Here is a 22,980-nt window from a genome sequence, read left to right as displayed (position 1 = left end):
GCCTCTGGATAACCTAAGTTCCACAGGGAAGAAGTATATCCTAGTCATAGTAGATTATGCTACTAAGATACCCTGAGGCAGTGGCTCTGTCCTCCATCGAGGCAAAGAAGGTGACAAATATTTTGCTAGAGATTTTCAATAGGGTAGGTTTCCCCAAGAGAAATGTTGACTGACAGAGGTGCCAATTTCATGTCAGACCTGCTGGCTTTTCTGTGAGAGTGCTGTAAGGTGAAGCACCTAAAGACAACCCCCTACTACCCCCAGACTAATGATACTGTGGAGAGGTTAAACTCTATGCTAAAGACCATGCTACAGGCATTTGCAGACCATTTTAAGAGGGAGTGGGACAAATATTTTCCCCATTGATTATTTGCTTACAGAGAGGTTCCCTTGAGTTACTGTATGGGCATAGGGTAAGGGGGCCTTTAGATTTGATTACTGATGTGTGGGAGGGTGAATGTGAATCCCACAAGGATGTCTGTTGTGGCACATGTCGTAAACTTCAGTATGAGGCTTATGGAGCTCATGGGCTTGGCCCATGATAAACTGGCGGGAGCCCAACAGCAGGAAAACGTCTGGTATGGCAGGAATGCTCAAGCCAGAGAGTATGCTGTGGGGCAGCAGGTGATGGTTCTCATTCCTGTCAGACACAATAAGCTGCTGGCAGCTTGGGAGGGACCCTTAAAGCTGATAAGGAAGGTCAGTGATGTTAACTACATGGTAGAACTGCTAGGCAGGGGCACATATTGTACCATTTTAACATGATGATGCCTTACCCTGATAGAGATGCCCATGTGCTGAATATTTTCAATGGATGGCAGGAGTGTTTAGGGGATATGGTGACTGATCTCCTCTGTGAGGCTCGGACTGATACCTCAGTGAAAGGGGTAGCAATGTCCCAGCGGCTATCTCCTACCCAGGTTTGAGAAATCCAAGCAGTGTTACAGGAGTTTGGGAACGTGTTCACTGGGAAACCAGGGCGCACCTACTTGGTGCAGCATCATGTGGATACAGGGCCCCAAAGACCTAAAAAGCAGGCCCCTTACAGGGTGCCTGAGCGAGTCAGACAGACTGTGAGGGAAGAGATACGGGAGATGTTGGAGTTGGGAGTAATGCAGGAGAGCAGCAATCCCTGGGTCTCCCCAGTGGTGATGGTACCAAAGAAGCATGGCAACAATAGGTTCTTTGTGGACTACATGAAACTAGTCACACAGAGTCAGATGTTTACCCCATGCCTAGTACTGATGAAGCCATAGAGCAGATGGATGGGGCTAAGTATCTGATCACTATTGATCTTACCAAGGGCTACTGGCAGGAGCACTTGACTCCCAACACTAAAGAGAGGTTAACCTTTGTGACCTCTTTCAGCTTGTATGAGTTCATAAATATGCCCTTTGGGATGAAAAATGGCCCAGCGACTTTCCAGAGGTTGTAGATCATATCCTAGCAGGAGAAGGAGATTATGCCCTTGCTTGCCTGGATAATATTGCCATCTACAGCCATTCCTGGTAAGAGCACTTTCAGCATGTCTAAGTATCTGACCACTATTGATCTTACCAAGGGCTACTGGCAGGTGCACTTGACTCCCAACAATAGAAAGCGGTTAACCTTTGTGACCTGTTTCAGCTTGTATGAGTTCATAAATATGCCCTCTGGGATGAAAAATGCCCCAGCGACTTTTCAGAGGTTGTAGATCATATCCTAGCAGGAGCAGGAAATTATGCCCATGCTTTCCTGGATGATATTGCCATCTACAGCCATTCCTGGCAAGAGCACTTTCAGCATGTCTGGAAGGTGCATGGCAGACTACAAAGGGCAGGGTTAACCATTAAGCCCAGTAAGTGTCAGGTGGGTATAGCAGAGGTCTCCTACCTGGGACATAGAGTAGGGAGTGGTATGATCAGGCTAGTACCTGCCAAAGTAGAAGCCATTCAGGCATGGCCTGCCCCTGTTATCAAAAAGCAAGTGAGGGCATTCCTAGGGTCAGAGGGGTACTATAGAAATTTGTCCTCAATTATAGCACCATAGCTGCTCCTCTCACAGACCTGACAAAGAAAAACAGGCCAGATAAGGTTGTGTGGACCCCAGCGTGTCAGTAGGCATTCCAGAAGCTTAAAGGAACTTTGAGAGGACCTCCTGTGTTAGGTTGTCTAGATTACAGCAAATAATTGAATTTGTGGTGCAGGTGGATGCTTCAAACCATGGGGTGGCAGCTGTACTTAGCCAGGTTTCTTCAGTTGGAGAAGAGTGGCACTGGTATATCTCAGCCGTAGACTCCAACCCAGGAAGGAATGTTATGCAGCTGTAGAAAAGAAATGTCTAGCCATAATATAGGCACTGCAGAAATGTCAGCCTCATCTGTATGGAAGGAAATTCACTGTAGTCGGAGACCACAGTCCCTTAACATGGCTACATAGAGCCAGCTAGCAAAATGCCAAGTTATTAAGGTGGAGCTTAGCATTGCAGGCATATGACATGGCAGTACAACACCATAGTGGGGTCAGCAATGCCAGTGCAGATGGGCTGTCAAGACGGAATGGGGTAACATATTTCCAGATTGGCTTATTTCTCTCAAGCCATGTATCTCAATGGTCACTTAAAAACTAGCTTGAGTCTTCTGTGTGTGTGTGTGGGGGGGGGGGGTGTCATAATATGGGCAAATGCCAGCATAGCGAGCTGGAATATTGTAAAGATTGCTATGTCCTTTAAATATCAAACTGATTTATACAAGATGCTTGTGTTATAAATTTATTAGAATTGTATGTCATTTGTATGTCAGATTGATTTTGTACAGATGCTTCTGCTGGAAATGTATTTCATAGGTTCATAGGCAGGTACTAGGCTATTGGCTCTAGGGCCTATATAAGCCTAGCCAAACAATACCCTGGCTTTTGCCATCCAAGAAAATTATTTTCCTGTGCCCCTGTCAAGCAGAGCCACAGATGTGATACCCGAGGTGAATTTCCTATCTTCCATCCAATCATCAAGATTTTTCTTAAAGAGTGCTAATGAGGAGCTTTGTTTGATATAGATAGGTAGTTTGTTCCAGAGTATGGGAAGTCTCTGAGACAGGAATCTATCCCTCCAGCATGTTCTGTTTATTGTGGTGACAAGGTTTAGGTCCCTAAAGCTTGTAGCTCGGAGGGATTGGGATTTCTTTACGTGGAGCATGTCCAGCAGCTCTGGGTTTGACATAGCTTTGTATGTTAGGCAGAGATCGCCTCTGAGTAGGCAATTTGTGACAGAGTAAAGCCGGAGTTTTTTGAGACGGTCTGCGTAGGGCATCTGTTTGAGGCCGGTAATCCTCTTTGTGAAGTATTTCTGTGGCCTTTCCAGTGTGTTGTAGATGTCTTGAGAGATACATACCAGAAGGGGCGTTGTACTCTATAATGGGTCTAATGAGCGATGAGTAGAGGGGAACAATGACCTCTTTTTTCCTGGATGAGAAACCTTTTGTGATGAGGTGTGCCATGTAGAAGGATTTCCTGACTACTGTTGCTTGTGTTGAAATGTATTAACAGTGTACCCTGCTGAAATGAAGAGAAATATACGTGTATTACTGTAGCTGAATTAAATGTATATGTTTTAATAGAGGATACTGGCACAGCAGAGGTTAACTTTAAGAAAAATAAGGGAAATGTAAATGAGCTGTTAAACCCTTAAAATAACCCCACAGTGCTAAATCGGACTGGAGATGCTGGGTCTAGGGAAGCGCTTTTGTCCATTAGCTGAGTGAAAAGAGGGGAGGCCCCAGGCACCGCCGTAAACATTTGGATGTGGATTATGACCGTCTTGTGCTAATTTCCTGTCTGAGCTTCAAAGGGGAATACTGTGAGAACTTAGAATCGGTAAGGTCACTCTGCCAGCCTTTTTGGAAATCATATTTTTAGATATTACAAAGAGAAATCTCAGAGTATTGAGTATTCTGTTGTTTGAAGCCAGACTAGAAAGACCCTCACCCACAGCATCTTACCTTGTGGTAGTAAGTAACGTAATTAGGCAACAGTAATTCTCTTAGATTCAGTCAGGAATATAGTGAAGTTTTGTTTAGATATTGTTTTTCTTTATTTGTCTGAGTCTGTCCATCAATGTTCTTTTCAATATTTCTTGTGATATGAGCTGTGTGGTTTACTGTAAATATATATTCATGGGTCTATATCACAACCGTGAAAGCCCGTTTCAGCAAATACGTAAATGTTAACACATATTGCGCGAACCGCGAATACACTGAATGCCCTAAACCGCGAAATTCAAAATCTCGAACTGGCATAGTTGGCCAACCCCACCGCTCACTACATACTACCCACCCAAACAAAATAAATAAACTACATACATGCACTAACGGAAACCCTACTTCTAACCCTACACTAAACCTTACATACATTACTATCTATGCACTTACCTTAACCCGCACCCTAACCTTAAGGTCTGTAACTATCGCACACTTACCTTACGGAACTGTACCGCAGAAGGGACAACTATGCCGATTCGAGATTTTGAATTTCGCGGTTTAGGACGTTCAGTGTATTCTCGGTTCGCGCAATATGTGTCGACGTTTACGTATTCACTGAAACAGGCTTTCATGGTTTTGATATAGACCCATATTCAGTGTTTTCATGTCCTTTTATTATTTATTATTAAATGCATTAAAAAGTTTTATTGTAGCTTGTCCTTGTTCCTTGTAGAAAGTATCTAACCTTGGAGAGTGCTTATATTTATTTGGTGACACTGTGTGGGCCACTGTAGGAGGCCTAGCCGTCTTAGTGAACTACTACCATTTGTATTAGTGTTAATATTATATAGTAGGTTCATAGGTTTATTGGTGTTTAGTAGGCTAACGACTGCAAGGGCCTTTTTAAGCCTAACCATGCATCCCCAAATTTCTGACAAGTTCTGATACCCTTGATAAGTGTAAGTATGGGCCTGGAAGATGAACCAGTTACAGGTTACCTGTTTGCATTAGAGACATAGGTGCCACACCAGGGATGAATTTCCGGTTTCCCATCCAATTGTCCAAGTTCCACTTGAATTAGGTTAGGGAGGAACACTCCTTCACATGGATAGGAAGCCTGTTCCATAGAAGGGGTAGTCTCTGGGATACATACCTGTCTTTCCAGCAGGTCTTTTTGTATCACAGGCAAGGTTTGAGTCTTTAGAATGGGTAATTCTGGTACTGTTTATTTTGTGGATATGCAGGACGTCCATCAGAGTGGGGTCTGACAATGCCCTGTATGCCAGGCATAGAGCTCTCCTTAAAAGCCTGTAATATAATTGGATCCCCTTTTAAGAGTCTTATAGTAACTGATTGGTGGCAGAGATGGCTACTTTATAGTCTGGGCACAGTTGGTAGAGTGGGTAGTCTGTGCCGACCTTTCCCAGGTGAGTGTGTGTGTGTGTGTGTGTGTGTGTGTGTGTGTGTGTGTGTGTGTGTGTGTGTGTGTGTGTAAATTAAATCTTAAAGAGTGTGTGTGTCATTTACTTGGGGCAGGGACATGAAGCACTGGGTTTACAAGGAACGTGCTGGAGGACTTGGCTTGAACACTCTGCTGAGGGCATAACCCTACAGCTGTATGAGCTGGGAGTCTTACTGGTGTCCTGGAGGGAGACAGATAAAGAGACATACAGACCATGGGCTGAGTGTGTTCCCTGTATGCTCTTAAGGGAAGTTGTACTTGATGCAGAAAGGTCTGCATCTGGAAATACTGAGTGCATCTATTTGTATTCCAAGTGCACATCCCTCTCCAGTGTCACTGGTGAGGATTCAGGCCCCTTGATTACTGGCCAGCGTGAGGATGATACATTTTGGTGGTCATCGTATACTGGTAGCATTGGTGGTCATCACAGTTACCACAAAGCATAGACTACATGTACACTTAGCGTAATCTTTCTGAGTGACTAGAAAGCACAAAAAAATGTGCTAGGGATGTTCCCGGTAAACAAATGCAATAAATAAATATCATGTACACTTAGTGTAAGCGTTATTGAATCTGGCCCTTAGTCTTAGTTAATCTTGTGTTTTGGTGCACATTTAAACAACAGTGTGTTGAAACTAGATTGTCTGGCACAGTAATGCTTTTAAATATGAACCCAAGTCTAGATGCAGGGCACACAATTCATAACTGTACACATACATTTATCATAAAGCTTTATCCCGTATGCAGTGGTCTCTGATGCAAATAAATGACCAGTAATGCATATCTAGTTCTTATTTCTTTTTTTATTTATTTATTCACTGTTTGATAACAGGGAAAGTGGGCAGGTCAGTAGACCCTTTTAGGCCACAACCAAGCCCGGTGGGCATGTGTAGAAAACAGAGAATCATAAAAGCAGAGAACACATTGAGTGAAACATTACCACCAAACAAATGCATTATGCAGTCTTGCTGTTACATTATGCAGAGGTTCCTTAATGATCATTAATTTTTTGTGAGAAGAGCAGCAGGATTAAGAGATTGTAGACAGGTACATATTTTCTTGTTGTGTCCAGTAATGGCTGCATTTTGAGACTATATTTCTGCAGTGACTGATCCTATAGTAGTTTTAACTGGACTTTTAACTTGAGAGAGAGAGAGAGATGCCTAGTAGGATGGCATATTATGAAAAATGACATGGTGAAACAGAAGATATTGAACCTTATGGTATTTTTTATCTATAATTCTGCTCCTAAGTGTGTAGAGGACTGATGGCCCTAAACTATAATAACTGGAAAAAAGACATGAGAATAAACTGTTGTGCTAACAGTAGCACATTTAACACCCCTATTCCTGTCTTAGGTAAAAAACAAAATTTGAACAAGAAGCTGCAGTCTTTTCATGTGTGTTAGACGATGAGTATTGATTTGTGTCACATGTAATCTAATTAGTGTGCGAGTTTTTGTTTTTGTCTTTCTCATTATTGAAAATCTAAATAGAGCATATTAAATTAAGAAAAGAAGTGTTCCGTTATGAATATCAGAGGTCTGAACCAGTTCTTTATTTTGAATGAATTTCATGTGTGTGCCATAGCATTATTGATTAATTTGTCATCAGACAGATATTTATGTGCTGTCCAGAAACATAGAATGCATACCTGCATGTCAAGGTAAAAATATGTCAATAGAAGATGCACATCATAAGGAACACTGCAGCTCAAAATCAAATTTTATTTCATAAATTCATAGGTTTTATTTTTATTTTGACATTTGTTAACTGAGATAGGTCCGACTGGGCATAAACCTTTTTCAGTGGAGACCCGGGGAGAAAAGCTCCAGCAAAGCAGAAAGAATAATAATACAGTAAAACAGTAAAAAGAGTAAACATAAAAATGACAATAATGTTTTTTTAAATTTACATAACTAACAGGCATAAGCAGAATGAACATATTGATGTTAAACATGGTGTGAGTATGAATGTTCATAGGTTGGTACTAGGCTATCAGCCCTAGGGCCAATACAAGCCTAGCCATAACAATTCCCTGGCTATTTCTTCCCACACTATTTACTTCCCTGGACCCCTGTCTAGCAGGGCGACTGACGTGATCCCGGGATGAATTTCCTTTCTCCCATCCAATCATCAAGGTTCCTTTTGAAGAGGACCAAAGAGGCACTCTGCTTGACATGTATGGGCAATCTATTCCAGAGTCTGGGGAGTCTCTAGGTCAGGAACCTATCCCTCCAACATGTTTTGTTTATTGTGATGACAAGGTTTAGCTCCCTGGAGCGTGTGGCTCTGAGGGATTGGGATTTCTTTAAGTGTAGCATGTCCAACAGCTCTGGGTTTGACATGGCCTTGTATATTAAGAAAAGATCGCCTCTGCGTAGACAATATGCGACAGAGTATAGCTGGAGTTTTTTAAGGCGGTCAGCGTAGGGCATCTGCGCTTTAGGCCTGTGATTCTTTTAGTGAGGTATTTCTGTGGCCTTTCCAGTTGTTGCAGATGTCTTGAGAGGTACATACCAAACGGGGCATTGTATTCTATAATGGGTCTAATGAGGGATGAGTACAGTGGGACAATGACCTCCTTTTTTCTGGATGAAAAGCCCTTAGTGATGAGTTGTGCCACATAGAAGGATTTCCTGATTGTTTTGGCGATGTGGTTATCGAAGGTGAGACCGCTGTCCACCTGTGTCCCTAAGTCTCTTATCACACTTTCGGTGTTTAGTGTACTGCCGCCTGTATGGTAATTCACGGATACATGTTTTTTCCCAAAGGGGATAACTATACATTTCTTGGCATTGAGCTTGAGCCCATGGCTCTGGCACCAAGCATCTGTTTCTGTAAGGCCCTTTTGTAGAGTATCCACATCATTTGTGGATTCAATAATGGTTCCCAGTTTGCAGTCATCTGCGAACTTTGTTATCCAGAGTCCCTTAGTGTTGGCCTGTACTTCAGAGAAGTAGATGCCAAACAAGAGCGGTCCCAGGACTGAACACTGAGGTACTCCACTTGTCACTTGTCTGGAGTTGGATTTGGAGTCGGCTACCTTTACAGTGTGAGTTCTATCAGTAAGCAACCCATTGGGTGACGTAGGGATTAATGCCCAGCTTAGTAAGTTTATCTATGATTCCAGAGTGGGGGATGGTGTCAAAGGCCTTGGCAAGGTCTAGATAGGCTGTGTGGACCACCTTACCCTTGTCCATGTCTCTGGAGACTGATTCGAAGAAGTCAGTCAAGTCCAGGAGACAAGATTGGCCCTTCACGAACCCAAACTGGGTGGGGTCCAGTGTTTGAAGCTTGCCAGTATCTTTGTTTATAAGTTCCATGATAATACGCTCCATGGCCTTGCAGATAAGGCTTGTCATACTGATGGGACGGTAGTTTCCGGGATCCAAGGTGGATCCCCCCTTGTGGAGTGGGATAACTGTAGCTGTGCGCCATTCAGTGGGCACGAAACCTGAGGTGAGGCTATGATTAAACATGACACTTAGGTGAGGTGCCAGTTCATATTGTAGGTCATGTAGTACACAGCCCGGGATGTCATCTGGTCCCATGGATGCTGTATTCTTAGCTTTGGAGAGTGCGTTTTTTACCTGTGTGGCCTTTATTACCGGAATTTGGCAATCTTCCGGTATTGAGATGGGCCATTTAGGGGGTGAGAGGGTGGTGAAGTTGGCACTGAATCGATCTGCCAGGATATTGGCAATATCCTTTGGGGTAATATTTAGTACTGAGGTAGAAAGACAGGAAAAGTTGTCAGGGAGAATTGAGAGGTTAGTAGTAAGTTACAGCAGCAGATAGGTTTCCAGGAAGAGGAGAGCTATTTGTAGAGTTATTGTACAAGTAGATGGGAAGGAGTTGTGGAGAAGAAAAGAAGGATTTAGGTGGTTGATACGGAGAAAAAGAAGAATGGAGTAAAGGGAAGAGTAGAGAGTATGTCAAAGAGGGAGGATGAGTATCTAGGGGAGTGGGAGGTGGGATAGCGGAAGATTACGAGTGAGTATAGGGAAATGTGTTGCATAGAAGAAAGTGAGAATAGCGGGTGGGGGGGTAGAATGGGGGTTGGTAGTGGAAAGTAGAGGGTGGGGTAGATGGGTGGGAAGTTTGTGGGTAGTATGACAGAGGCAGAGCCAGGAGTTAAGGAGTTTTTCCTGTAAGGTTTTCTTGAAGCTGAGAGTGGGATGGATCAGATGGCTAGAGGTATTAGCAACAGTATAAGTGTAAAGGGACTAACCTAGGGATTTTTTGGCTTCTAAATTTCTAACAGAAGTTGGTCAGAGCTACAGAGTGAGTGATAGGGAGTATAGAAAGTGAGGAGTGGAGCAATGGTAGGACAGGCAGTAGGTTTATTAATTATGAAGTGACAGAGGAGTTGAGAGAGGAGGAGCTGGTGCGGTTGCTCAAGCCATGTGTATAGCTTGGAATAAGCTGCAGTCTTCTTGCAAGATATCTTCAGGATTCCGATGAAGCTGTTGGTAATTGGTTGGAGTGTCATGCTGTTGCTATTTCACAGCAGCCCAACTGAATGAGCATACCACCCATCTCTAGTCTTTCTTGCACTTGAAATAAATGAATGCTCCTCTTTTGTCTTGAATAATAGTCTCTTGGTTCTTGTCCTTCATTCTCAACATGTAACTTAGAAGATTTTCTTCTTAAAGGTAAGTGACTTTGTGTCTGTGTTAGACTTGCTAATGACATAATGAGATCCCCTAGGAAGGTAGTCAACAAACACTCTTGCAACCCTCAGTTCCATAAGGACTTTTTTTTCTCATTCCATTACTTTTAATAAATAAAAAAATAGCCAGGATTGCAGAACACAGTTTTTACTGAGCATACAAATGCCTAATATTTCTTTTTTTCCCTTCTTCTACCTCATTATATGTTTCTTTGGATAAAAAAGAGAAATCAAAATGTTTACACAGAGAATGAGAAAAAAAAACTATGAATGAATATAAACAGGAGTAAAAATCTAGGAAAATAAAATGTTTGTGCCTTTGGATTCTTCTTTTGGGCAGGAATCAGATATTCTCTTGCCTTCTATACTGAATGAAGCCTCTCCCTCTACAGTTTTAGTAGTTCACATTTCTCCATCTATACAGGTAAGTGAAGTCTGATTTTTAAAACTGAGTTGGTTTGTGGAGCAACATTTTGGAGCAGAGTACTTCACATTCTACTACAAAAACAATGGTGGGTTCTGATATTCGAACTGTCCTGGTTTTGGAAGGAAAATCTTCCTCCCTTCTTGGGTTTCAGGTCCTGGCCATCTGGGCTAATTCTTACCTCTCAGTCTGTAACTATTAAGGCTCCATAAACTGTAAAAAATGTTGCCCCTCTCTGGAGTGATGATTTCTCGGCTTTTATGACTGAAATGTCTTTGAGCTAGACACTAGCAGGGCAGATGTTTTTATGTATTCCAGCAGCACTTTGCAGGAGGTTAATGTTTGATAACTAGGCTATTCAAAGAATAGACATCAGGTGCCAAATGTCTGTCTTATGATTGTCCAAGAAAGCTCCTCTTTTTACTTATTACAGAAAGACAGGAATATTTAGATCTGGTGCAGAAAGCAGCAATTTCTTTCGAAGCTGAAACTAAACCTTCAACTTCTGTTTCAGTCCTTACAAACAAAAGAAAAGAAAAAGAAAGTCCACTTTTTTCCTTGATTTGATTTTACATGATGAAGATGAATTGACTTATTTAGGCTAGATATCATCACATATTGACTGTGACTCAGATGAGGAGAACAAAGAATGCCTCTGTATGGAGTCCTCACCTAAAGATGTTTCCTTTGGGGAAACAATTTAATGAATTCTTCTTCTTCTTTCGGCTTTTTCCGATTAGGGGTCGCCACAGCGGATCACCTGTCCCCTCATGATTGGCAGTGGAGTTTTACAATGTCGAGTTGCCAGCCCGGCGCCTAAACTTCCACAGAAGGCACACACACACACACACACACACACTCACACCTAGGGCCAATTTAGAGTGTCCAGTCCACCTACTGCATGTCTTTGAGATGTGGGAGGAAACCGGAGCACCCAGAGGAAACCCACATGACCACAGGGAGGACATGCATACTCTGCACAGAAGGTACCCCAGCCGAGGATCGAACCAGAGAACCTCTTGCTGTGAGGCGACAGTGCTAACCACTGCACCACCGTGGCCGCCCCCCATGGGAAACAATTTAATGAATGCCTATTATAAATAGCCGGCTAGACAGTTGTCATTCCCCAAAACAAGATGTGTTTCGTTAGTAAAAAGTTGCACCCCAGATCAGTAGGGTTTCTTCATTTTGTTTAAGCTTTCCAAGATATTCTTGGAGAAATTTCTATTAAACTAGATTCTCATCCAGCAGTTGACAAAACATATTTTTATAGAATCCAAGAAAAGCATAGATCTTAAGATTATCCAGCCCACCCACTTCAATTGATGGGACTGGTCCATTGCAAGTATCGGCACTACAAACAGCTTAAGTTTCTTCCCTACCTGTTGTAATACATCACTGCTCCCTTTTTCTTCAGATCTCATTTGCTGCCATTGATCTTTAACAGTTCTGAGATAAGTGCTTATTTTCTTAGTTTATCTAGTGTGTATAACCTTGTTTGTTTCACTGCTTTCTTCCAGTCATATTATTCACTTTGTTGAACTGTGTGTTAACTTTTTTTCTCTCCCACTCCTAGCTCTTAGTATGCAGACCTTTTATCCGGGGGAAGAATTTGAGTAGTTACTCATGTGCGCTCTGAAACGAATATACTAAGCTGATGATATTGTTGTATCCAATGTTGTGTTTTCTGTCTGCCTCAACCTTTGGGTATTTAGATCCAACTGGATTTGACAGCCAACAACCTTAGCTTCTTCATACCTCAAAGCTCCACCTCTTCTCCCATAATGCTCTGCCTCCCAAACATCTCAGATGCTCAGGTGAAGGCTGCCCTCTCCAAAGCAAAAAACACTGCTTCCGTGGGACCAGATGGCATCCCAGGTTGCGTCCTACATGAACTCCAAGAGGAACTAATCCCTCAAATAAAACAGCTATACAATCTCAGCCTCACTACAGGATATGTGCCCACAGAATGGGGTACAGCAACAGTGGTCCCACTCCACAAAGGTGGAGCCTCTATGGACCCTGGAAACTATCGCCCCATAAGCCTGACTAGCTTAGTCTGCAAGGCTATGGAGAGGATCAACATGGAGCTCATAAACAAAGACATTGGGGACCTACAGACACTAGATCCTACCCAGTTCGGCTTTGTCAAGGGCAGATCCTGCCTTTTGAACCTGGTTGACTTCTTCAAAACAGTCACCAAAGCCATAGATGAAGGAAAGGTAGTCCACACAGCCTATCTCAACCTTGCAAAGGCATTTGACACAATACCCCACTCGGGCATCATAGATAAGCTATCCAGCTTAAATATAAACCCGTATTTCACAAGATGGGTCGCAAACTGGCTCAAAGACAGAACCCACAGAGTGAGAGTTGCTGGAGCCATGTCAGACTCGAAACCGGTCACAAGTGGCGTCCCACAGGGTTCTGTCCTGGGACCATTCTTGTTCGGTATATACTTTTCTGAGGTATAGGCAAACGTGGGAGGACTATGGCTCACCAAGTTCCCAGACAACTGCAAACTGGGCACCATAATCAACTCTCCAGCTGACACAAACATCCTTCAAAAAGGTCTCACAGAGACAGATAACTGGTGCCAGCGCCATGGTTTAAAGCTAAATGCCAAAAAATGTATAGTCATACCCTTTGGCAAAAACAATGTGCCCACAAATTACCACATAGGCGGAAACCCATTAAGTACAGAGAAAGTTATTAGGGACCTGGGGACCCAAGTTGATAGCAATCTCTCCTTTGAAAACCACATTGCCAAAGTGGTTAGAAAGACCTTCTGCATAGCCCACCTCATCACGAAGGGTTTCACATCTAGATCGAGAGGTAATCATGCCCCTTTATTCATCCCTCATCAGGCCCATCATAGAATACAATGCCCCTTTTGGGATGTACCTTACCCAACACCTGCAGCAATTAGAAAGACCCCAAAAGTATCTCACCAAGAGGATCAAGGGTCTCAAACAGATGCCATATGCTGCTCGGTTAAAAAAACTCCAGCTCTACTCAGTTGCATACCGCCTACTTCGAGGCAATCTATGCCTGACACACAAAGCTATGTCAAATCCAGAATTAATGGACATGCTCCACCTCAGTAAATCTACATCCCTTAGAGCCACACGCTCGAGGGACTTGAACCTCAGCACAGAAATAAATAGAACTTGCTGGAGGGACAGGTTCATAACCCACAGGCTCCCTTCTCTCTGGAATAGAATTCCAGTTCATGTGAGGCAGAGCACCTCACTGAATCTCTTCAAGAAGAATCTCGATAGGTGGATGGGGGATCGTAGGTTTGTCCCAGGGATTACTCCCATGTCACTATTAGACAGAGGCACAGTAAACTAAACCTTAAAAAGGGCACAGTATACTCAAATCAAGGGGTGGCATAAGCCATACAGAATCGGGCTAGGCTTATAACTGCCCCAGGGCAGATAGCCTAGTATGAACCTATGAACCTAAATCTCGTTTACTACTTCTGGTGTCAAACATGCTAAATGTGACTCCTCAAAGATAAGCGGATATTTCATCTAATTTTTACTCCTTTCAGCCTTTTTCCTCTTGCTTGCTAGTAGATAGATTATCAGAATTTGTTCTTCCCAGTTCAGCCTTTCCTTCTGACTAGAATTTTGAGCTCTGACATTTTGGTGTGCTTTCCTTTCCACCCTTTCTCCTCAAACTAAAAAAGAACAAACTTTTTTTTTTGCTTGTCTGAAGTAGTGTCTTCTTTGCATTTTGCTAATTGCAGTTGTTACAGTGTTGTGTTTAGTCTGGTGTGTGTAATACTGATTTTTGCTTCCCTGCTTGTGAATACGCCCATGGGATTTTAGAAATTCGTGGGGTGTGGGCTTAAGCTGCCCCCCCCCCCCCCAGGATACACATGATACATTGTCCCCGAGCATCTCTCTGTTGACTGCCAGGCCTGCATAGCATTGGTGGACTGCAGGGTAATTAGTTCTTAAAGGTTTGCTACTGGCTGCTGTAGCATCTGCTACTCCATCTACAACTTGTTCCTCCTTGAAAACAGGGGAAATGAAGAAGAAGATAAAAGAGAAAGACGAGGGAAAAGGAAAAACGTGAAGAGAAAAATATTGAAGAGTAAGGAAAAAGACAGAAACAAGCATTCTCTGTTGCCTTTAGAGGGTCAACTGGGTTCGAAGAAACTGGTCCCTCAAATATTCACAACCGGTGCCTCTTCGCCTCCAGTCTCCTTCCTTATCAGTGCAAGATTTGGATTTGACTTCAGTAGCCAGTGCCATACCTCTCAACTCTACAGGTTTTTGCAGAATGTCCAGATTTTTACCTCATATTTTTGGTGTGTTCCTTCTAAAATCTGTTCCTTTCTGGCAAATAGCTGAGGACTGAAGTCATTAAATAATGACAAACATTTGAGTTTAACACTCCACATCCTTCAGAAAATTCATGCTACTGCAAAACCTATTACTGTGTCAACTTTCTAAGTTTGTAAGGGCAGTATTTAACATCTGTCCCTATTTGTCTCACCATCATTTTAGGCTTTGTCCAGATTTTTTGCTCTAAGAGGTTGAGAGGTATAGTAGCCACTACTGATATTCAGAGACTATTTTTAACAGCAGCTGTAGCTTCAGGTTGGATCCACTCCCCATTTATGGCTATAACACCAGTATCTGAATTTTCTCCAGAGCCATCTCCCCGTAGGATCCAGTCCTCTCCCTTTCAGTTCCTGGACGCCCCTCTTCAGCTACCAGAACTCAGCAAGGCTGCTTCAATGGCTTCCCCCAGGTCGGCTAGATCTACCAAGATCATCAAAGTTATGGATTTAGATCAGCTCATAAGAACATTCTTGAAGGGCTTAATGCATTTGGATATTATTCCCTCTCCCTCCTTCCAGAGAGTTGAGGCTTTAATCCCTTTGGTTCTGGCAGTGTCTGTTCCATCACCAGGACATATCCTGGTACCATTGCTATTGGTTTTGACAATTGCCCATGCTACACACAGGTTGGTGCCAACAGTTAGGTTGCAGTCAGCTCTGACTTCTTCGTTGATGTATTCAGTTCTGATTTCTTCAGGTCCGAGTGCCTCCAGACGGTGCAGCATTAGACTGATGAACTAAGATTCAGATTAAATCTAAAGTTTTTCAGGTCACACTCGACCCCTCAGTATCTCTGCCCCAGACAGCTTAGCTCTGGTCTTGAAATCAGATCTCACCAGGTCTGCGGCTGGTACGGGGGGGGGGGGGCTTCACTCAGGTTCTTGGACCTGAGGGCATCGCTAACTGTGTGGCTTTGGCATTGCCATTCATTGTTGTATAATAGATATGATCTTGTTCAAAGATGGGTTTTTCTATCACATTATCATATCCATTCTGAACCTTCCATCCATTTTGGGCCTGGATTTCTCATGAGTTGGTGTCAGTAAAGCCTCTGCCATTGAGATTCGACCAGCCCAGGGTATCTTCAGTTTGATTCCCTCTAGAAATCTCTCACTGAGGGCTTAGATCTCAATGGAGGAGAAGAGTCCAAAAAATCCATAGGTAGGATGCCTCTTTTGGTGATTTATTGGAATTAATAACATTACGTGGGGGAGGAGGGCTAGGGTGAACTTACGAAGCCTGTTATCCAGAAGAGTCGGTCTTCCTTGAGGCTTTGGGGTGTGCCCATCTACTTCATGGTTGGTCCCACCTCCAGGTGTCCTGGTAGATTTCATATCCAGGAGAGCTTGGAGAGAACTGGATGTGGTGGAACCAATCCTTTGTAAACTGGACTAGGTATTGGATCCCCCCCAAGATAGGTCATTGGGGGGACCAGTACCTTAGTCCCCCAAGAACTGGTACTTTTGGAGTAAAGGTCCCTCTGTGGATGCAGTTGTCTTTGCTATAGCTACAAAAAAATGAGATTTTGGGAGAGAGCTTCTCAGTCCATCCTGTAAAAAGGAAGTCTGAGCTGTTGGACCTCTTGGCAAGTGCACCTATGCTTTAGCACATTTCTTCTTTGTGCGCTGAATTACTTGACGCATTGAACAAGGCTTCAGACATTTGGTGTCTGAAGCCCCTAAGTTGGCACCTGCCCAACCTTTATTGGATTGTTGTGAGGCACTGGAGACTCAGTTGTTCACCATGCAACCTATACCCAAAGTCTCCATGTGCCTTATTTCCAGTGTTGCAAATGGTATGGCTCACACAGCAGGCACAGGTGTTGCTACTCACCATCATGCCTGGATGTACCTTTGTAATTTTGTGGACTGCTTCAGGGTGTCATTTTTGAATGCTGCCTTTGATGGAACCACTCTTTTTGGTCCTTAAGTAAAAGACACATGAATGCTAACAAGAGGATGGTAAGGTGTTGCCTGCTGTGGGTGTACATTTTTCCACCCCTCAGAGAACCTTGTTTAGGAGTTAAAGAGAGGGCAGAAGATGTTCTTCTGTAAGCTGCAGTAGTTTTCTCAAGACAATCTTAGTAAAAATGCCAACTGAGGTGGAAGAGCAACTCCAGTGGTCACCCACCTAGGGCAGTGGTGATCTGCAGTTTCAGGGCTTAAAGGTACTTCCTCAGGAGGCCCTTTCTGCACTCCTGACATTTTGCTCAGCTGCTGTACTCTGGAGTCAATTGTGGGGCTCTTGAATGTCCACTTATAAGCTTGGCAGACCATCACATCAGCTTCCTGGGTGTTGTCTCATTTCCAGAGGTTATTCTCTTCTTTTCTACACTTTTCCAAGTCTGAAACAGAAGCACTTACCAGGTGTTCCACATTTTCAGTGGAGGGAAGCAGCGTTGGAAATTCAAAAGTTGCTGTCAAACCAAGTAATATGAAAGGTCCCTTCAGACCAAATGATCCAGGGTTGATTTGAGGTTCTTATTTGTGCCAAAGAAAATGGTACTTCAGACCCATTTTGAACCTGAGCAAACTAAATGTATACGTCAGGCAGACCAAATTCCAGATGGTAACCTACTGTCCATCTTACTTCTGCTGAGGAAGGATGAATGGATGTGGTGAGAAGACCTCAAGGACGCTTACTGTATCATAAAGATAGTGAGGCACTCACAAAAATTATTGTGCTTCAGGCTGGTAGCCATTCATTACCAATTTAGAGCACTGCTCTTTGAGCTCACCTAAGCCCCCAGGTGCTCACCAAGTGCACAGGAGTGGTAGCGGCCTGGCTTAGGTTGCAGGGGTTCTAGGTGTTCCTTTACCTGGCCGACTAGCTTCTCACAGCAGTGTCAAGAGCATCCTTGGTCCAGTCAAGGGACTGCTTACTTCAGTTATGTCTGTCCATGGGAATCATAATCAGTCATAATCAGTCTAGAGAAATCCAGGTTGAAACCTGTACAGAGCCTAGAGTTTATTGGATGCCATCTGTACACTACCAAACAAATAGCAAAGCTACCGCTTCAATACTGTCAACCTTGCAGACTGTAGCCAGTCATATTATTTTACATTTAAGGCCTCTTGCGTTTTTAATTCAGTGCCTTATTGGTCATATGGCTGTGTATCCAGTGACCGTTCCAATCTCACTCACCGCTGTGACTCACCAACACATCCATTGGTGGGTATCCTCCCATCTAGTTTTTGTAGGTCGTTGGTTTGTTTTTCCTCCACCCAAAGCCATGGTAACCATGGAAATATTATCCTGAGGTGGAAGGGCACTGTGAGGAAAAGATGGTTCAAGGTACTTGGTCACAAACAGAGGCTGACTTGCATATCAGTGATTTGGAAATGAGGGCAGTTCTAATAGCATTGCAGGCAGTCCAAAACTGCCTCCACAAAGATGTGATTATGATTCAGTCTGACAACACTGCAGTAGTGTGGTGCTTGAACAAGTGGGGGGAACCCTCTCTTACCCACGATGTCAAGAGGCTGTGAAGTTTTGGTAATGGGAGATGTCCTTGCAACACTTTCTCATAGCGGACAAATTAAGCAGGAGAGTCTTTATACCTCATGAGTGGTCCCTTGATCCCACTGTAGCATCCCCAATTACTTGCCTCTGGCAATAACCATACTGCACTCTCTTTGTGACCTGTTTTGTCACCAAATGCAGCACCTTCTTTGCCCTGATGTCTCTGGAGGGACAGTCACTGAGGGACACTCTTCTGTCTGCCCCCCCCCCCAGGGCATTTGTATGCCTATCCTCTGACACCCTTGATCAGCAATTTTGTGCAGAAACTCACCAGTTGCAGACCAGCAAGGAGCCTCATTGCCCCTTTCTGGCCCAAACATTTCTGGTTCCCTTCCTGTGGCCTCACTTCCTTCACCTGCCTTGGGTCCTTGACCCAGTTTCAGATTTGATATGTTACCCCTCAGATCGGGTCTATATTAGAACACCGAACATTTTAAATGTCGAGTGTTCTAATATCAACCTGTTTTCAGCGAATGCTGAAAATATCGAAGAAATAGAACACCGAATTTTTTCCTAGGGAAAGAATTCGGTTGTCCGCTTCTCTTGCTTTGGTATTTTCAGCGCTCTGGTGGAAAGTTACGGGTTGGGTTCAGAGAAGTGTGCGATTGTGTGGACATAGGGCAGGTTAGGTGAGTTAGGGTTAGGGCGTGGGTTAGGTATGTGTGCGATTGTGTGGACGTAAGGGTTAGGGCGGGTTAGGTGAGTTAGGGTTAGGGCGTGGGTGAGGTGAGTGTGCGATAGTGACGGACCTTAGGGTTAGGGTTTGGGTTAAGGTAAGTGGATAGTTAGTGGTGTGTGTATAGTTTAGTGTAGGGTTAGGTGTAAGAGTTTAGGTGTGTATGTGTGGATTGCTGTTTGTTTGGTGTGTTTGTGTTGCGTGTATGTGTTTTGGAACAGCAAATTTTTTCCCTAGGAAAAAATTTGCTGTTCTGAATGTTCGATGTTTAGTATTTTTGATTGGTAGGGTTCGATATTAGAACACTAGACATTTTGAATGTTTGGTGTTCTAATATAGACCCCTCAGATCAATCTCACCTGAATCTGGAATCTCTCAAACTGACTGCTTGGTTACTCCAGTTCCATGGATTGCCAGAGATCCCAAGCTTTCTTACTGTGTGCTTCATATCCTATCATCTTTCCAGAAACCATTTACTAAAAAACTGTTTTCTAGCAAATGGAAACTTTCTTTATCTGGGCTGCTTCCAAAGGAGTAGATCCTTTTTTTTTTTGCTGCTCCAGTCCAGAGTCAAGGGTTCCATGGTCCCTTCTAAGGAAAACAACAACTGACTCCTTAGGATATTGTCTGATTGTGCCTGTCTGGTGGCAGTCAGAGCTCATTTCCTACACCAGCCTATATGGATGGCCATTACTAAGGGCAAATGGCTTAGGGAGATGGTATCCAGAAGCTGTTACTTTCCTTTCTCACATTTCCCCAAACTGTCCTCTTCTCCCCTTCCAGATGTCCCATCCCATCAAATGAGGCAGCAAAGGAGGAGGTCTCAAACTTCCTATTCATAAGAGCCATCCAAGAGATCCTCCCAGACCAAAGACAGTCTGGGATTTGTTAAAGACTTTTTTTTGGTTCCCAAGAAATCAAAGGACCTCAGGGCAGTACTGGGTTTCAGCAGTCTAAACCAATATATATCAAAAAATAAAAAATCCAGATAGCCACAGTACAATCCATCCTACAGGATGGAGACTGAATGTGCTCACTGGATTTCCAGCACACAGGCCTGCACATCGGAACATCCAAAGATTCCAGGTTGGAGCTATTCATTACCAATTTTGAGCACTACTATTTGGTCTCAACACAGCCCCGAGTGTTTACTAAGTGAATGGCAGTGGTCACCTGCTACATGAAGACCCAAAGAGTCCCAATCTTTTTGTATCTAGATGATTGGCTTTTCTTTTTTATCACCAAGGAGTTGCTCTTGCAAGCAAGGGATTATCTTTGACTTTGCCTGTCCTGAGAGGTCTCTGTCAATTTAGACAAATTGAAGTCAGAACCATTTCAAGGCCTGGTGTTCACAGAATATCACCTGGGCATTCTGCAAGAACAAACTTCCACATACAAACCTGTATGAAGATTTTCATAAGTCCCTCTCCACCAACTACTTTTGAAGTCCTCAAGGTCTTAGGCTTGATGGTAGAAACAGTATCCTAGTACCACATGCCAGGTTTTATATGCAGATTCTTCAGTGGATGCTCAAGGTTCAGTGATCACAAATAGAAAATGACATGAGCAAAACTTTCAAATTAACATCCACTTGCAGGAAGTGTCTCTTAAGGTGGATGGACAACTACAGACTCACAATAGGAGTTCCATTTACCCTTCCCCCTTCGGTGACGATCACCGTGGATACATCTGCCACAGGGTGAAGGGCATTATGCAGAGCAGATAGACTAGGGAACGTGGTCTCCTCAAGAGACCAATTTACACATCAGCATGTTGTGAAGATAGCTAGATATAGCAACTTGAGTCTCACACCTGCTTCTCAACATCCCCAGATTGCCATGATAAAGTGATAAAGAAATGGATGATTTTTATTTAACAGTGTTTTAAAAAGAGGGGCATCAACACCTTGGAAGAAAGCTGTGCTGGCTATATTACCTAAAGATGGTAAAGACCCAAAGACTCATCAGACCGAGCTTCATATAGACCCGTTTCAATTTTAAACCATGATTATAAAGTGTTTATGTTTATACTAGCTAAAAGAATGACAAAGGTGTTGCTAAAATTGATAAATATGAGTAAATATGAAACAATTTGGTTTTGTGGAGGGCAGGCAAATATTTGACAACATTAATAGAACAATGATAATCCAGAAGGAAGCAGAATGTAAGAAAATACTGCTGTTATTTAGTAGGTTTTGATACAGAAAAAAACATTCAGTGGATTAAATTCTGGTTTTATGAGTATACAATGGAAGCAGTTGCATTCTCTGATGGAATAATAAGTTTAATTAGAAGGATATGTGAAGGATTGGAGGCAAGGATTACAGTGGGAGGGTTCCTCTCCGATATGGTGTGCTTGAACAGAGGATCTAGGCAGGGGTGTCCTCTTTCTCCTTTGTTATTTGCATTATATTTAGAACCACTGGCAAAGAAAATAAGGGACTCGGAAATTCAAGGATATAATTGGTATGAAAATCAAGAAAAGCTGGCTTTCTTTGCAGATGCTATTTTGTAACTGATAGATCCAGAAAAGGACATCTTAGTGTTGTGGAAAAGTTTGAGACAGTTTCTTGTCCTTTTGGGATATAAAATTAATGAAGACAAAACAAAGGCTTTAGCAGTACACTATGTACCCACACATAAATTGGTTCAACAATACCCATATCAATGGGGCTGTGATAAGATGAAGAATTTAGGAGTATGGACTTAAAAGGTTTCTGTTATGGCAACTAAGGATATGTGGGAAGAGACTACACAAAAAATGAGGAAATGGAAGCTCTTTATTACGGCTATGGATAATAAGGTACAAGCGGTGAAAATGTTTAGTCCATTTAATTTTATATATCAGTCAGGCATGTTTTTATCAACCAGTGAAGTTGTGGACAGTAACTAATAAAATTTTGAAGGAATTTATGTGGAAAGGGAAGATAACAAGAGTTAATTAAGTAGGATGAGTTGCTTCTCCCCACATAACAAGATTTGGAATTATCTGATTTGAAGGGGTACTTTAGAATTACACAGTTAAGGCTCATATACTTAACTCAAACAGAATGTTGTAAATCAAACTGGAAAAGGATGCTTATGGTGTAACAGGGAAGAGTTCAAGAAATAGAGTATATGATTTTGGATGCAGGCACCTAAGTAAACTAACAAAAGCCATGCAGAACATCATATTCATAAAACAGCAGAAAGTATTCTTATAACTAATCTAGCACAGGAATGAAGAAAAGAGATTTTACCAATAGCAGTGACTGCAAGTGGGATACAGAAAATAGGCTAGACTGAGATGGAATTTACTGCAGAAAAGTAGCAAAGGAACCAAGATTTTTGGAGCAAATAACTAGAGAGGGAAAGTTAATTGATTGGGATGAGGCTAAGCAAATGTTTGAATTGCAGGTCAGAGGCTGCCTTGTATACCAGGGATGGATGACAGATTATAGGTAAAGAGAATAGGATATGAGGAGTGCTCAGTGAAAAAACAGCTATGGTGATTTTTTTAGCTGTGTCTAAAACAGAAGCAGTCCTTAAAAAGGGGATAATTAGTATGGCATATAAAATATTGCATGATAACTGTAAGATTCAATCAGAGAAAGTTAGAACAGCTTGTGAAAAGAGACTGGACAGGCATTTTACCAAGAAACAATGGGAAAACATTTTTATGGCTCCCAGGTATGCAACAAAGTCCAAAAGGTCTAGGATTTTGGCTTGGAAGTGTTGCCATATATATTTTTATACCTCGAGCAGAGTTCAGATCATTTTTCTCTGGTAGATAGCAAATGATGGAGGTATGATGGGAAGGAGAGAGGTAATTGACAACACGTGTTTTTCTGAATGTAATGTGTTGGGAGATTTTAAAAATTTCTTGCAGGGTGTTTTGTCAGAAATGTTTGGGGAGGAAATCATTGTAACTAAGG

At 42.8% G+C, this 22,980-nt stretch overlaps 1 protein-coding gene across 1 annotated transcript in view; it reads left to right on the top strand.

Annotated features, from left to right (window-relative positions):
• TRERF1 (transcriptional regulating factor 1) overlaps window positions 1-22,980 on the top strand; it is a 1,546,663-nt gene that overhangs the window by 725,132 nt on the left and 798,551 nt on the right. The gene's annotated exons all lie outside the window — the stretch shown is intronic.

The sequence above is a fragment of the Protopterus annectens genome, chromosome 1.part0 (assembly GCF_019279795.1).
Source record: "Protopterus annectens isolate FY-2018-M chromosome 1.part0, PAN1.0, whole genome shotgun sequence".
In the NCBI taxonomy this organism is placed as follows: domain Eukaryota; kingdom Metazoa; phylum Chordata; order Ceratodontiformes; family Protopteridae; genus Protopterus; species Protopterus annectens.
Note: the sequence above shows the minus strand (reverse complement) of the source record. Positions and strands in the feature narration are given on the sequence as shown.